This window comes from Pteropus alecto, unplaced genomic scaffold (assembly GCF_000325575.1).
Source record: "Pteropus alecto unplaced genomic scaffold, ASM32557v1 scaffold14, whole genome shotgun sequence".
Taxonomy (NCBI): domain Eukaryota; kingdom Metazoa; phylum Chordata; class Mammalia; order Chiroptera; family Pteropodidae; genus Pteropus; species Pteropus alecto.
The window spans coordinates 7,414,570-7,425,099 of record NW_006436810.1 but is presented as its reverse complement, the minus strand read 5'-3'; positions in this window follow the sequence as shown (position 1 = coordinate 7,425,099).

The window sequence follows — 10,530 nt, the reverse complement described above, 5'->3', positions numbered from 1 at the left end:
GGTCATGCCTTAGCCAAAGATGGCATCTAGGCTGGAAAAGACCGGTTTGGGCTTATCTCCCCTGCCAGGATTAAAACAGGGAGAGATCTGAAGAAAGGAATGATTTCCAGAGCCATATCCTGGAAGGGGAGGGGGTGTTCCAGCACTACCTGTCCTGCTTCGGAACTGAGTCTGTGTTTCCATGCTGACAATCCATTTGAGCCACCATCACTCTCTGTAGGCTGTTTTCCTACCCTTGCTCATAGATCCCTCCATAATCCAGCCAGCAGCAGGGTGTCCAACCCTTCTAGAGCCTCCAATCTGATGTTCCCATCCACCATCAGCCAGAGAAAACTCTCTGCTTTTAAAAGTCACATGATTAAATTGGGCATATCCAGATAATCTCTCTCCCGATTAGCTCAAAGTCAACCCATAAATAATAACTTTAATTACACGAGCAAAATCTCTTTTGCCCTATAACGTAACATCAAGCGTGAGTGTGATAATTCGCCAAATTCATAGTTCCAGTGATTACAGCTAGAAATTGCGGAAGTCCATTTTAGAATTCTGTCTACAACAAGCCCTCATTATTATTCATGTATTTTGCTCTTTGTATCACCCACTGTGCCTAGCCCAGGATTCACAGAGAATCCTCTTCTAAAAGTAATTTCTCCTTGCTTTTTTCAGACAATTGCTTAGCTTAATTTTTGTTCTTTACTTGGCCTGGACAGACACAGCTAAAGCTTATTTAAGTCAAATGGATCTTTAAAATATGCCCCAGACCCTGTGTTAAGAGCATTAAAATCATGATTAAATTTCAAATTCTTGTCATTTTACCTGATCTCATTGTTAATTACAGGATTATGCCAGAATGGGTCTTAAAATTATAATGATGTAAGCTTACTTCCATCTAATGCTGCTCCAAGGGCCCGAAATCTTTCAATACATGCAAATTGGAATTGGAATTGGAAAAACTTTGGGCCAATTTCTAGCAGGTTTTCCAGAGAAGTATTTTTCACTGACATTGTAGAAACCCAAATAGGCTTCTCCCTCAGGATCATCAGAAGAGACTGGAAATATCAATCAGCCCTAAACACAGTCCAAGATTTTATGTTTTCTGATTTTTTATAATGTCAGTTTTGATTTTTATTGAGCAACAAGAAATTTAGTTGTTTATTGGAACAAACAAGGCTAGTAATAATTCTTTCCAAGTGCTGGGCCTTTCCATTCACTTAAACTAAATAAAGTATTTCTGGTATGCCCTTGAGAGACTAGAATGTAGAACTGCACAGCATGGGTTAGAAAGGATTTGCAATGCCTCCCTCAGATCGTTTCCCCAAGATCAGCCTATTTGCATTAAATATATATATATACATATTTTTAGCAACACGAACTGAATACAAATTCTGATTCCCTTGTATTTGAATTGGAAAAAAAAAATTTAAAACAATGAATAAATTAGGAATTGAAATTCCACAGCCACATCTTCATTTTAAAGCAAAGAAACCTAGCATCGTGTCCTAGGAGCCAAGGGCTTCCAAATAGTGAGGCTGGATACTCCTGCCCCAGGAGGCGAGGCACGGCCTGCGGTAGGGGGTGAGTTGGCGGGCACTTTTTTGGTGTGGTCTGTCTCTAGCAGATGATGATAAAGAATCAAGGGCTGACGCCCAGGATGAAGGGGTGAGCATGGCTGAGGCAGTAAGCTTAGGCCTTTTTCTCATGCAATTGAAGGGCTCTTTCCATTTCCTTCTCTCAGGAGAACCATTTTTTTTAAAGCTCCTTGGGGGCTCTCTTGCTCTTAGCTGGTGAACAGACACAGAGGAAGGGATTTTCTCCCTTTTTTCTTCACTTTTCTGGAGGCTTCTCTCCTCTCAGCGTATATTAGAACCGATAAGGAATGCCTCTGTGTAGAAATTATTTTTTTCCACCATTTTTCTGTACTACATGTTAATAAAATTCTTTCTCTAGCCTGATCACAAATGTTTACATCCAATAAATTCAATGGTTGGGTTGGTGGCTTTTGAAATCGGTCCTGGTCACCCATCATAATTCCCTGGGATTTCTTTCTCATGTTATTCAGTGACTTGAGGACATTAATACACGTGCAGTCCTCCCCAAGGGACCAGTCTTTTCGATATAACTTTTTAAAGTCTGTTCAGATTTGCATAGACAAATCAATGAATCTTTTTCTCCCTTCACCCTTATTGGTCTAAACTGGATCTCTCAATGGGCCTCATGTGAAAATGGAAGAATTCACTCCATTAGGCTTGAGCATGTTTTGCCAGTTTGTGTAAAAATCTTCTTGGGCAAACTGCTTGAAGCATAAGTCAAATCTTATTAAAAGAAACTCCCCAATACTGCCCCATTTCTTCGTTGTGTGGACTATCACATTAACAAATGAACTATTATATATCTCAAAGAACGTTTCAGCTGGAAGGGGTCACAGACCCTATTTCATCCAACCTTGTCATTCTACAGATGAGTAAACGGAGATCCACACAGTGTCAATGAGTGAGTCCACAGTCACATGGCTTGGAGTGTTTGAAGATCTAATCCCAGCGTTCCCAGGGTTAAGGTATACTTCAAACTCATCTGAGTTCCACCAAAAAGGATCTAATCATGAATACAAGCTCCGTTTTGATGTTAACTTTAACCAAATGTCCCATAGTCAAGTTTAGTATGCAACCGCCCACATTTCTACTGAAGCATATAAACTGTGAGGAAATTAAATTTTGCTTCATCCTTTGTCGATGGAAATGGAATCTTTGAGTAAGGTAATATTCGAAGTTTCTCATTTCGAGTTACAATTTTGTTATTCCCTGTTCAGTTATATGAGATGTTAGTCGTGGTGCTGTACCATAAAAAAAACAATGTTCAGAGAGTATTGCCTGTCCCATCAAGCTGCCTGTTAGTGTGTGTAACGGGGACATTTTAGCCTGACTTCAGAGTAGGTGCAGATAGTTTCAGAAAACCGACCTGTTAGGCCATTAATACATTTTGATTTTTCTCCCTACTCATCAATAACAGTGTACTTATGATGACTACAAGAATCAGAAGTTCTAGAGCTTTAAGATATCACTCTATTTTTGTTACAGTCTGAATTATTATAAACCTAGACTTTAAAAAAATGGCCAGCGATGTCTATCATTGTAAATTTGACTTAACCAAACTGAATCTCAATTTTCTCTAAAACAGTGTATCTCAATTAAGCTTGATTTTGCTGCTCCTGAGGACATTTGGAGATGTTGTGATTGTCACAATTGGGGGGGAGGGGTCTCTGTTTTACTGTCATTTAGTGGGTAGAGACTAGGAATGTTGCTAAACATCTTACAATACACAGGACAACCCCTTACAACAAAGAATTATCTGGCTCAAAATGTCGATAATGACAAGATTGAGAAACCTTGCTCTAAAAAGAGGGATAATTCCAGTGTACATACCAAAGATTAGTATTCTTAGAATTCTTAGAGTGTTGCTCAAATAAACATTGAGGACTATAACTCAAAAACCATTCTTCAATGGGAATTAGAATATACCAAAGTGAAAAGTATATATTTAATGGGTTTAACTAAAAGCTAAAGACTTCTTTTTTAAGACAATTAAATATCTACACAGTAGTACATGAGGATAGTCACGACATTCAATAATTTTGCCACATACATACATTGGAAACTCACATACATACACACAAACACCTGTTTCATCAAGATTCAAGGCCATTTTATATTTTTAAGCAACAATGTAAGGATCTTTGATCATATTGGGTTTGACGTTGTACTTCATATCAGTCCTCATATTGAGCCACATTCATGTAGTCCAATACTGTGTCTTTGCCAGTGAGACTTTAACAATTGGTCTTTTCTGCATAAGAAACCACCCCAAACTCAAGAGCTTTCATCAGTAGACATGTAATCTGGCGCTCTTGGACCTATAGGTTCATTAAATGGCTAATCTAGGGTGGGTTCAGCTGGGTGGTTCTGCTTTGGGCTGTGGGTCTTGCTGGACTCAGCTCTTTACTGTGGGATAGACTTGGATTTACCCAGGCGGAAGGAGCTACAGCTACTCCTGGGAGTATCTTCTCACGATAATGGCAGATGTACAAATCGAAGAGCAGAAACATGATATAAAGCCTGGACTCAAAACGGGCACAGTGTCACTTCTGCCCACATTCTATTGGCCAAAGCAAGTCACAAGGACTATCCTGGCATCAGTAGGGTGGAGGAATGTTCTCTGCTATCAGTAGGAAAAACTGAAAAGTCACGTGACAAAGAGTATGGAATCGGAAGAAAATTTGGGAGCCGTTATGCAATCCACAACAGGCATGATGGCGGTTGCTTGTGACAGCATCTCAAAAGTTTCATGGGTCATTTCAAGGTGTCTGACACCTTGAAGACACCCATTACCGCTAGATCATCCATAGAATTATATACTTTTAAAAAAGTTTACTTACTTTTAAAAAGTTATTTTAGAACAAATAAAAAATACAAAAACCTAGAATAAAGAAAAAAATTATTCACAGTATTACAAACCACAGAAATCAACTATTAATGTTCTATTGCATTTACTTTTAGCATTTAACTGCTTTTGGATTAAAGAAGTAGTTTCACATATCTTAAGAATTTGGAAAATTATAGTATAAATTATATATTGTGTAAAGTATATTTTTAAAAAAACAGTATGCAACAATTGTCTCAACATTTTTCTATGCATGGATTTTGTTTTACTTAATTGGTATCACATTATATATGAATTTCTCATCCTGATTTTTCTCACCAAAATATATATTAAGCATTCCCCATGTCATTAAATATGCTTTGCAAACAAAATATTAATAGCAGTCAAATATTCCAGCACATAGAGGTCCTCCCTCTATCCAATCACTTATTTAAATTATTTTTACCTTCATCTGTCAATCCTCTTAAGATAGTGCTTTTGGCACTATTTATAAAGCATATCTCTAAAAAACAGCTAAAGACAAAGTGAATGTAACCTAGATATTGATCAAATTCTGGTTTTATACAACAATCACTAGTAGATATATTGATTAAAATAACTTTCTAGCAAGGTTAACCAGTATGGGAGCCAAAATTCATCAACAAAAGTGCCAACAGAAGTCCCAATAATTCCTTAAAAGTTCATATCTGGCTTATTTATTATCTTGGAACTAATAGTAACATATTTTTCTGGAGATACTTTCTAGTGGCTTTCTTCTAAAGACGAATAGTTTGATAAATATTTCATTTGGTGATTATATAACCAGACAGACATATTAAGGCTTTAAATCACAGAATTTTGACAGTTTACAATGTCAATTGCTTTTTCATTGTAAGGACTTTTAGGGCTGCACGTATTGTTGTAGGGAGCCATGTGTAGCCCTCTGCTGGAGCACTTAGGGTGTGGCAATACGTATTTATTGATTAGGCTTGAAGTATTAGCAGATGCAAATGGTTAAGGATTAAGTTCTGAATATTTATACTAAATATCCCTTCATATACTACAAATTGACATTGAACAGAGTTAAAAGAATGTACAAACCAGGTATATTAGTCTCCTAGCACTGTCTTAAAAAAGTACCACAAACTGGTGGCTTAAAACAACAGAAATGAATTGTCCGGCTGTTCTGGGGGGTAGAAGTTCAAATTCAAGTTGTTAGCAGAACCGTGTTCCTTCTGAAATCTGTAGGGGAGGATCCTCCTTGCCTCTTCTAGCTTCCAGTGTTTTCCAACACTCCTTGGCTTTCCTTGGCTTGTAGATACATCACTATAGATTCTGTCACATGTCACATGGCCATCTCTCCTTGTATGTCTTGTCTCCTCTTTATAAGGACATCAGTTACATTGTATTAGGGGCCCATCCTACTCCAGTATGGCTTCTTCTTAGCCAAATACATCTGCAAAAACCCTATTTGCAAATAAGGTTACATTCTGAGGTCCTGTGGTTAAGACTTCTCCGCATCTTTTTTGAAGGATACAATTCAATCCAGCACATCAGGAAATGGAAAGTTAAAGCCCCGAGTAACTGAAATACCTCAGATGAGTGTTTGTTCCTATTGCTTAGCTGGAAAATGTGAATAAATAATGAAAATATGTTTCTGCAATTGTGGATGGCTCTAATTAATAGAATAATGGAAAGTTTCCCTTTGGTCACTTACCAACCCATATTCTGTTTAAATTCCAAACTTCAAAAGTATCATGTGAGCATTCTGGGAGCATAGCATCTCTATGTGTGACGGTCACAACACGAGTAAGGGAATCTCCTGAGTTAACTACTGTTTTCTGGGAATTTCCCAGATTTCTCTGAGTTTCAGCATGAGTGATATGATCCAGTGTAACAGTACTGCATGATAGAGGATGATATGGCTGGAGAGGACACATTTTTTTGGCTCCTCAAAGTTTTCTGGCTCCTAACCCATGATTTGGCTAATTGAGTCCATCTCAGTTGTAGATGAGCCAAAGGAGAAGATATTTCCCAGAATGAGCCTTGATTAGAAAAGTCTGCCCCAGTATATTCCAGCTACAGGCCAACTGGCAATATCCTGAATCACCAAAGAGAGTATTGTAATGTGAATTTCCTTATATTCGCTCTCCTCATCATTCTTGATAAGTAATTACTGGCCACTAGGATCTTTCAGAAAGTAGTCATTTAAACCCTAAAACTCATTGATTAATAGGTTGTCATGTCATAAATTACACAGACATTATCTGTAGCCAAACTGTGCATGCTTTATTCAACCAAATGTGCTTCTAGAATACCCGTGGTGGTATGAAAGACATATAGTATGTAAAATAAGCTCACTGATGGGATGATTTATAAAATATTCCTAAAACAAGTTCAACGAAGACGCTTACAAAGGTTAAGATAATTTCTCTTGACGTTAGAACTGACGAAGGATTGCAGAACGAGATTTTGTATTGATGATATGACTTTCAGAATTTAAAGCACTATCTATATGTTATTTAATTGCCCCTGTCCTTGAGATAGGCACATCAGTTTATAGAAGGACAATCTGAGACAAAGAGCTAAGTGACACCCTTATAATCCTGAGTGTTGGATAAAATTAGGATGTTGTTTATGATTTCTGTAGTCACTAAGTGAACACTCACAGGGACATGCCTGCAGTGCATTTCCTGAGCATATTTTATGTCCCATGCTCTGTCCTGTGTAGGACTTTCTTGAATTATCTAACTTCACAGAAACTTTATAGAATGGGAATTATCATCTCCATTTTAAAGATGAGGAAACTGAGGATTAGAAAGGTTAACTTGACTATAGCCCCAAGCTAGTCGGGTACATCATGGATATGAACCCATGGAGGTAATTCCAAAATCGGTCCTCTTCCTAAGTCTGGTTTATCCTCTCTCCTCTAAATAGCATCCTTAAGTTGTCTCTTCTGCCTCTTCTGAAGACATCCTGTGGCCATGTTTCCAGCCAGTGCTCATTCCAGAATTTCTCATTGTTTCAAGGGTGAGCTTAGTTGTGTGAGCAGTCAAGTTAAGGCTCAAAGAGCAAACAAGCAGAACTGCTGCAGATCAGAACCAGCATCCTTGTCACTGCCATTGTCATAGATTGCGCATGATGTCCCTGCTGAAGGTCAGGCACGCACTGAAGCTCGGGCTCAGACAAGTCTGTGTGAGGGGCCATCACTTCTCAGCCCTCCTCAGGAGGCCAAGACTCTCCTAAATTGGATGCAAGTTGGAGATGTCAGGAGCTCCAAACACCTCCCTCACATTCCTCCGGACTCACATGAACTGTTATTTTTCCTGTGAAAAGCAACCCCTGGATGCGGTCAGTATGAGAAAGAAGATTATGTGAGATTATAAATAACACCCCACCCCTACCCCCCGCCATGCGCATATTCCAGGAAAACATTTTGGGAGCCTGGAGGAAGATGAGTAAGTAGAAACAACCTTGGCCAGCTGTGCTACGTGCCAAAACATGCCTTTTGAGGTTAGAGCACTGTGATTTAACTCTGCAGCAGTGAGCTGCCGTGAGAACGACTGTTTCGCCTTGATTTTTTTTTTTCTAAAATGTGTCATTTATGTTCACAAACACTTCCCCCCAAAGCAAAATAAACCCGAACAAAATAACCCAACAGCTGACTCTCATGAATGAATTATGTGAGGTGTTAGAAAACTTTGGATAACATTCCTTGATGGGGAATGCAGGAGACCGGGAAGAATAGCTTATAACTCGATCACAGTTAGACGGGTTTATAAGACTTTCCCTTAATGTTTCATGGGGGTGGAAATGACAAAGCTGTTTGTATTCAGTCTCAATGATTTGTTGGTCACAGAGAATGGAGGAAGGTGCTATTTCTTTCTGATACTCATAAAATGTTTATATTACTTCGATGCTTGAAAGTGAGGCCATAGCTTCCCAAAGAAGTGATGCTGCCTGCAAGGGGGTGGGGAGTATTCAGTGCGAAGCACACAGATGTCACCTTCCCCACCCCATGCCTGTGCTGTCCGCAGACCCTTGTCGTCAGGGACCAGGCCATCTCCAACAATTACAACGCCTTGTTAAACTGTGACTCCCAACCTCTCCCACTCGGCCTCCTAGCAGAACTGTGCCAATAGGGAAAGCTTCTGATGGAATTTTAATTCTACTTCCTTTTCCTTCCCCAGACTGTGAGGGTCTGGTGAGGTGGCTAAGCATGGAATCTAGAGGTCTAGAAATATTCATTATCTGTTAATTACATGAATAATAGTAACTGAGCCATGAGTGTTGACCCAGATTCATGGAGAAGGAAACGGAATCCTAAGCCTGGGTCTCATCCTTAACACGAGCTGCAGATAGAGTCCAGAGCCCTCATAGGCAGGTGTCTGTGCTTCAGCCCCTTGCCCATCCAGAGAACCAGCTCTCAGCCCCTGCTGGGGTGGGTTCAGCTTCCCATCTAGCTTACCTGGGGTTCCGCGAAGTCCTTCGTGTTAGGGCGCACATACCCACCCAATCATTCCTCTGCTGCTTGTGCTTTATCTCAGGAAAGCCAGCTATAGCTGGAAATCCTCAGAAGCTACGTTGATATAAAAGAACAAGAAAAATCGTCAAATAACAGAGGACCAAGCAAGGCAGCCGAGCTATCCTCTAGCCTCCAGCCCAGCTGAGGGGGAGGTGGATGTGGTTGGGGTGAGACAGGCAGATCTGGACACCGGCTACCAGCTCTCAGTTTTCATACCCAGAGTAGCTGGTCTTCCTCACTACAATGATGATGATGACGATGATAAAACTTTGCAAATGGCTTCATAACTGATGTGTGAAATGAAGATAATCTGATCTCTTTCTTTGACTATGGCGGAATCATTTAACGAATAAGAGATGGACATCCTACATGAAGAATGCAATGATGCACTAAATGCATCTTATTTCCTCTTTATTCAACAATCCATTATTAGAAACATTTTATGCATAAGGCCTAAATAAAGTAGGTATAAGTTTCCTTGTCTTAAATCCTAAACTTGGGCTTCAGGTCCTAGACGAATCCAAAGTGACCTTGAAGTTTTTCTTGTAAATAATGTAGTAACATGTTTGCCTTTTGTCTGCACGTATGTCCCTCACCGCCACACGTGCTTGAATTAGCTTTTCTCGTGGTGATAACATTTGCAGTCATCCATTTTCATTTGCTCACCAAGGTCCCTCTTGACTGCGAATTTGCCGATGGCTGCCTGGAATTATGCACGCAGCCTGTGGCTACAGAGCTGTCTGGTTCATGCAGGAACAGTTCTAAGAACTTGAATCATTCAAGTTGGCCAATTAATCGTGAATGGCAAAGACTCAGCGCAGGACACTGTGTGGGATGAACTTCAGATCCATTTCCTCTTTCGTAAAGGGACCCCCAGACCTTGTTTGCAGGCCAAGCCCAGGCTGCCTGGCCTAGTTACTCAGGTCACTGAGGTTATCAGTAGAGATGAGACTTGTCAGGAGACAATGGAGACAGACCCAAATGAAGTTTTTGTTGGGGTTGGGCGGGGACGATGGCTTAGATAGTGATTCCTTATGCAAAATAGTCTTTTTGTCTAGAGCCGGAGCCAGATGGAACAGTGACTAAGCGTGTGTGCTCCCAGACCAGACAGCCTGCGTCTGATTCCAGGCCCCACTGCTTACTAGCCAGGTGACCTTAGACGAGTGGTTGACCCTTCCGTGCCTCGATTTTCCTCATCTATAAAATGGGGATAATAACATTTATCTGGCAGGCTTGTTGTAAGGACTGGATGATGTCCTATCACAAAATCACTTAGGACAGTTCTTGGAATGCAGTGAACAGTTGATAAAGCATTGTCAGAATTGTCGTTTAAGCAGGACAGGGCAAAAGCTCAACCTTGATAGGGACACAGGAGGCCATGTTCTCACCATGAGCACGTTAATGGCATGGAGCTGTGAAGAATGTGCATAGATAGTAGTATCACAAACAGGATTATGGTCCTTTCAAGGACACCCGCAAAGCCACAGAGAAAAGGCCCTTCTCATGGGAAAACATAAGTGATGATAATGCTTAGGGAAAGGAGTTTCAAATGTGTTTTGGTCTCAGTTTGATCTCCACACAGGAGCAGCAGG